The following is a 6,195-nucleotide window of genomic DNA, read 5'->3' on the forward strand; positions in this document are numbered from 1 at the left end:
GCCAGGTGCCCTCACGAGGCTCTCGGAAGCTGCACGTTCATTGGTTCGTGCGTATTTTCGGCAGGTAACTTGGCTGCGCCCAAGACGATGCTGCAGGGTTCGTGTGTCGGGTGCGGGCACAGCTGATGCAGACGCCCCGGCGAAAGCGAGAACAACGTTAACGCTCAGGTAAGTAAGTACTTGATCGTAGCTCTATATGTTGTCAACAATAAATCTCCACTCATAGACTTGCGTATTTTGATGTGACAGTGTAGTTGCCATTGGACTTCAACGATGTGATTTAGGGGGCTGCCAAGATGTATCAGAGCCCTATAAGCAAGGCCTGTATAATGCTAGGGTAATTGGATACTTAGACGTCGATCGCAATTGCACATTCACATTTCCTCTTCGCAACAAAGAGAACATACCGGAAGAAGTTGTGAGGTCGTTCCTGAGTACGCCGAATTCATGCAAGGGTACAGCTTCTCAGAAGTTGCCAGTACAAACACTTTTTTTGTATTTGCAGAGATACTATCCCTACACGCAATGGACACTGGGAAGTATACCTACCTCTTAAGTGCATTCTAGATACCGCATTTGCTGACATGATCGATCATGACCATTTGGCATATTTTAATCTTACTACACGGTTCTGTACCCCATGATAATATTCTGAAAGGGCAGTTTATTAATCATTACACTTGCTTTACTACTGAACATGGCCCACTGAAGCAGTACGGGCACGTTCAATAAGGAGCCAAACACCAGTAGTTAACACCTATTGCAGAATGCCACAGTTATTTCCGAAATATATGCAAGTCTATCGCTTAAAGGCACCGTTCGCTGCAGAGTTTCAAATTTTCCAACTTGAAAGTGGACCATGGCGTGCCGACAACGAAATCGATGCATCTGAAGCAAAAAGACTTATGCTCACACATGTGTGAAATTGCCTCCTATGGCATTCCAGTGGGGGAAGATGGATTCGCGGAGGTGGAAAACTTGGGTTTCAATGTGGCAGATGTTGTCATCCTAGATAAGCACCAACGGCCACTTCTGGGCCAATTAAGAAAGCTGCATGAGGAGTTTTTTTTTCTAAATTAGGTAAACCAGAACCAAAACAAGCTCTCATAAGGATTCACTAGCACGTACATACTCTCAAATTTCCTCTTCAATGACTACCGAAATGGAATAGGTTAAATATAATTAGCTACATGGGCTTAGAAATTTGTTTCAAACCAAGAACTGAGCCAGTTTCGTGCACTTTACGGATTCAAAGGAACCAAATGTCATAATCCAATAGCACAGCGCTTATGAAAATATGTGATCAGAGAAGCAAGGCAGGCTCCTTGCATGATGCCGTCTTTGTTCAAGCATTGTTTTGGAAGTTTGCGCTTCAGGAGGCTGAATTATTCAGAATCCTGCCGTAGTCAGGCCATTCATTCCACGCGCCGAAGTATTTTCCTTCATTATTTTCCTTTCTTGCGTTTTGATATATTTCGATACGTATACATATATGGTTAATGACGGCGACGCTTACGCCAGCAGTGAAGTTCAACCGACAGTGTCCATATAAGTTTGCTATCGCAATAAAACATCAGCCACTTCATCGTCGTAAAACATCATCGTCAGTCACAGGTTTAAAAATTTACGCAATTCCTTGCAAGCGTGTAGCAGGTACCATGCTTTTTCGAAGAATGACGAAAAATGGCATAGTTGTTGCACATATGCCATAATTTTCATTAGTTCGGGCCTCGCAACTGCACAAAATTATCATTTATGGCGTAGTGGGTACACTGAAAATGTGCTTCTAGTGTGCACCAAAAGAGTGTTGAAATAAGTCCACTCTTTTACTACGCTTCATTTGGTTCAACCATGGTACCGCCAAAATCATCTGTCTATTTGCGTGGAGAACTTGCCTCGTTTACGAGGGTAAACTAGCTGATCGAACGAAAAGCGGAAACGCCAAAGGGCCCCAATCGTCGATATCCTTTTGGCGCACACTTTCGAGACCATATGTATTCTTTTGTTTTGTTTTGGCAGCTTTTACTTGTCACACTTCTTGGAAATACTGCGTGACGAGCTACCAGTCGACAAAAAGGCCATGTTTTTGATGGAAACCTGTGCAATATCCGGGGAAAACAGCCGACCAGAGAAACCCCTAAAATGTAAAATAATAATTTTTATATAATCCAGCTGATAAATGTGTGAGATCATAAATTTCAGACTAAAAGAAGACCTGTAAATTTCTCAGATAAATACCTTTCACACAGCAAATGAATGTCTGGGGGGACTACTAGCTGCACAGCAAAACTATCAAAATGGCGTGGTTTGACTCTGTAGTCATAACTCAAATGCCCCAGAAATTTATCCCCACGTATAGTCAAGCTTATTCTCTAGCTCACACGAACACCACCGATAACGCTAGGAGGTTCAGTCAGCGATGCATAAAAATGACGTGTTTCGGTGGTGATAAGATTTATTTATTTGTTTATTCAATAAAGTACTTTCAAAGTACGAAGGCACTACAGAAAGAAGTGGTGTAAATAATTGCAAGTGCAGTTAAAAAAAGAAAAAAACGGGGAAAACATTTACAGGGCAATATGTAAGGGTCCTTGAAGTCCTTTAGGTCCGTTATAGAGGCGAGGAAGGCGGGAAGGTTGTTCCAGGCGGTACTTGTCCTTGGCACAAATGAATCATCATACAGTCTCGTGCGACAGTAGGGTAAGCCAACTTTAAAGCGACAGTCGGCCCTTGGTGATATGAACCGAGGTGGATGAAAAAGGATGTCCTTCAAATCGCTGTTATAATGATAGATTTTGTGAAAAAGGTCAAGGCATAACAATTTTGGGTGCAATAAAAGGTCAGGCAGGCTTCAGGTGCTCTTCATGGAAGCGGCACTGGAATGACCTGAATAATTCAATAAAATGAAACGTGCCGCGCGATTTAGAGTGGCTTCGACAGATCGAATAATAATGGCATAAGTGTCGGCCCACATGGCGCATGTTTACCCTTATTTCGATCTGACCAATGTTTTATACAATGTTGACTTGAGTGACGAAGGAGCAGAATAAAAGTTATAACACAGATAACCAAGGATGCGGTTAGCGTTGTTATTCACATATTGCGAGTGTTTATTCTAGGAAAGATTAGAAGATATGTGAACACCAAGATATTTATAAGTGTCCACAGATGGTAATGGAATGTTATTGACTGAACAAGTATGCAGACAGTGAGTGGTAGTGCGACGTGAAACTTGCATGCTCTTGCATTTTGATATAATAAGTGTCATGAACCATGTGTTACACCATGCGAATATGTGATCTAGGTCACAGTGAAGGTTAAGATGATCCACATTACTGGTTATTTTCTGGTAATGGACACAGTCATCTGCGAAGAGTAGGAAAGTAGAGGAGAAAACGCAAGAAAAAACATCGTTAATGTAAATTAGGAAAACTAACGGGCCTAAAATGGATTCTTGCAGTATACCAGCTGTTACTGCGGAATTAGGTGAACAAAATTGGTTAGCTGTCACGCAATGACTGCGGATAGAGAGGGATTCTTTAATTCATGTAAATACATTGGGGTCGATGTTCAGCTGAGTAAGTTTGAAAATGAGTAGTTCATGTCAAACAGAGTCAAAAGTTTTTTGCAAAATCCGAGAATATGCAATCAGTGTCAAATTAAAGATCTGCGCTAATCAACAAGTCGTTAGTAAAACACAGCAATTGTGTTTTGCATGACACTGTTTTTCGGAAGCCATGCTGATAATTGCTAAAGAAGGAATTAGGTTCTAGAAATTTAACGAGGTGTGAGTATATGACATGCTCAAAGATTTTTACTAGAATCGATGTCAACGATATGGGCTGGTAGTTATTGTGGGAATGTACATCACCAGATATATGCACAGAGACCACCTTTCCAGCTTTCCAGTCGGATGGCAGCGGGGACGTCTGTAATGACCGTTTGAAAAATTTTGACAAAAATAAAGAAAAATAGACTTGGTAACACTTCAAAATTTTTGACGAAATGCAATCTGGGCCAGCTGATGATGACACTTTCAAAATTACAACAAGTATTTCGACACCAACTGCGTCAATGATATTGGGGTCCATTGGCAAGAAACTGGCACTCATTGAAGGAGGATACAAAATGGGGGTGCTGTTACGAAAGTGCGCCGAAAAGATAGTACTTAGAACATTGCAGCACTCGCTAGGAGCGACTGCAACGTCTGACTGGATTAACTGGATATCTCACGTTTTAGTTCCCCTAATGATGATCCAAAACTTACGTGGATTAGAGCACAGAAGCGAAGGAAGAGTTTCATTGAAAAATACTTTTTTGGCTTTCGAAAGCACAGTACGGAATTTTGTGGTACATGTCTGATAGGAAAATAATGGTCTCTTTTGGATGTTGATTTTGCGCGCCTGGATAGCTGCTTCTTTTTATTGCGCATGACGTTAAGCGTGCTATTGAGCCACTGAGAACGTTGGTTAGATGAAACTGTCCTCTTAGGTACAAATCGGTCAATTAGAGCCAGCAGTTTATTTCTCTGTGCTAACCAGTTCTCTTCAACTGATCGCTGCTCGAAACCAGTGAAGAATAGGTCAGCAAAAGATTGGACCTCTGCATTCATTTTATCGAAGTCTGCTTGGCTATAGTCTTGAATATTTTCTTTGATTTCTTGATGTAAACTTGTGCTTTTACTTTAAAGTAATTATACACTGGCCACTAATTCACGGTAGACGAGTAAGGGGTGAACCTAGATCTGGTGTAGTAGTGAGTACTAAATCTAATACACCAGCGGAAGTGGGAGTAACGCAAGTGGGAGAGTTAACAAGCGGAATAAAGTTAAAACTGCGGCAAGGAAATAAAAATTCGCTACTTTTAATTAAGTTGTGCTTTACTGTAACCGGGTCTCTTTCCCACATGTTGTCTGTACTCAGATTTGGGTGCACGTTAAAGAACCCCAGGTGGTCAAAATTTCCGGAGCCCTCCACTACGGCGTCTCTCATAATCAAATAGTGGTTTTGGGACGTTAAACCCCACAAATCAATCATCAATCCCACATGTTTCGGGAAAGTTCAAATCGCCAAGAACGAACGAAGGTGATCTTGGGTACCTGACTAACAGCTGAATAACAACATCATGCTGGTCATTGCGAAAAGATGATGATACTGTTGGTGACGAATAGCAAATACAAAGTATTATTTTACAATAATCACTAAACACGTGCACACAAACAACTTCAAGTGAAGACATAACCGGAATAATGTGAGAAGCAAGCTTATCAGCAACCACCAGCAGAACACCCCCGTCAGACCGGTAAACATGGTCGCATCGGTGAAATTTATAGCGCTCCTCACAATCCAAGATTTTCTTATTTTGTTAATTTGGCAGAAAGCCAAGTTTCTGTCAGACCAACAATATCCGCGCAACAGGAACCAATAGCAGAAGACAGTTCGACGCGTTTATTAAGGACGCTGCGCACATTTCAAAAAGAGAGAAGAGGCATTTCCTGAGAAGCAACAATACAGACGTAGCTATGAAGCGCTAGGAGTATCACCACGTGCCGACTCAAAAGATTGCTTGCCCCCAGCTTGTGGTGAATCGATTTCGCAAACGCTATCGCTTTCTGCGCAGTAAACGTAAGCTTTTTTGTTCATGATCAGAAATGTTCATTCAAAAATGTTGACTGATTTGTGGTGTTGAACGTCCTAAAACCGCGATATGATTATGAGGGACGCCTTTGTATGGGGCTACGGAAATTTCAACCACCTGGGATTTCGGAGTCAGAAATGTGCATGCCAAGGTGTCGGGACAGTAGATCACAAACATGGCCTTAATAGGACTAGGCCCACGTCTTATTTGGGCTGTCCAGCGCCGCCGCGGTGGTCTAGTGGCTATGGTACTCGGCTGCTAAACCCGGAGGTTGCGGGATTGAATCCCGGCTGCAGCGGCTGCTTTTCTGATGGAGGCGGAAGTGTTGTAGGCCCACGTGCTCAGATTTGAGTTCACGCTAAGAACCCGAGGTGGTCAAAAGTCTAGCAAAGTACCTAGTTTCATGACATGTCCAACACCCACGAAGTGACTACCGCAGCAACTTTCGAATGCCCGAATCTCGGGTAAACACATACGCATACTCTTATTTTCTTAGAATCATAAAAGACTGGAATGGTTTAGCAGAGGCTGTAAGGAATTATGAAACTTTACAAAATT

The sequence above is a fragment of the Rhipicephalus microplus genome, chromosome X, assembly GCF_043290135.1.
Source record: "Rhipicephalus microplus isolate Deutch F79 chromosome X, USDA_Rmic, whole genome shotgun sequence".
Taxonomy (NCBI): domain Eukaryota; kingdom Metazoa; phylum Arthropoda; class Arachnida; order Ixodida; family Ixodidae; genus Rhipicephalus; species Rhipicephalus microplus.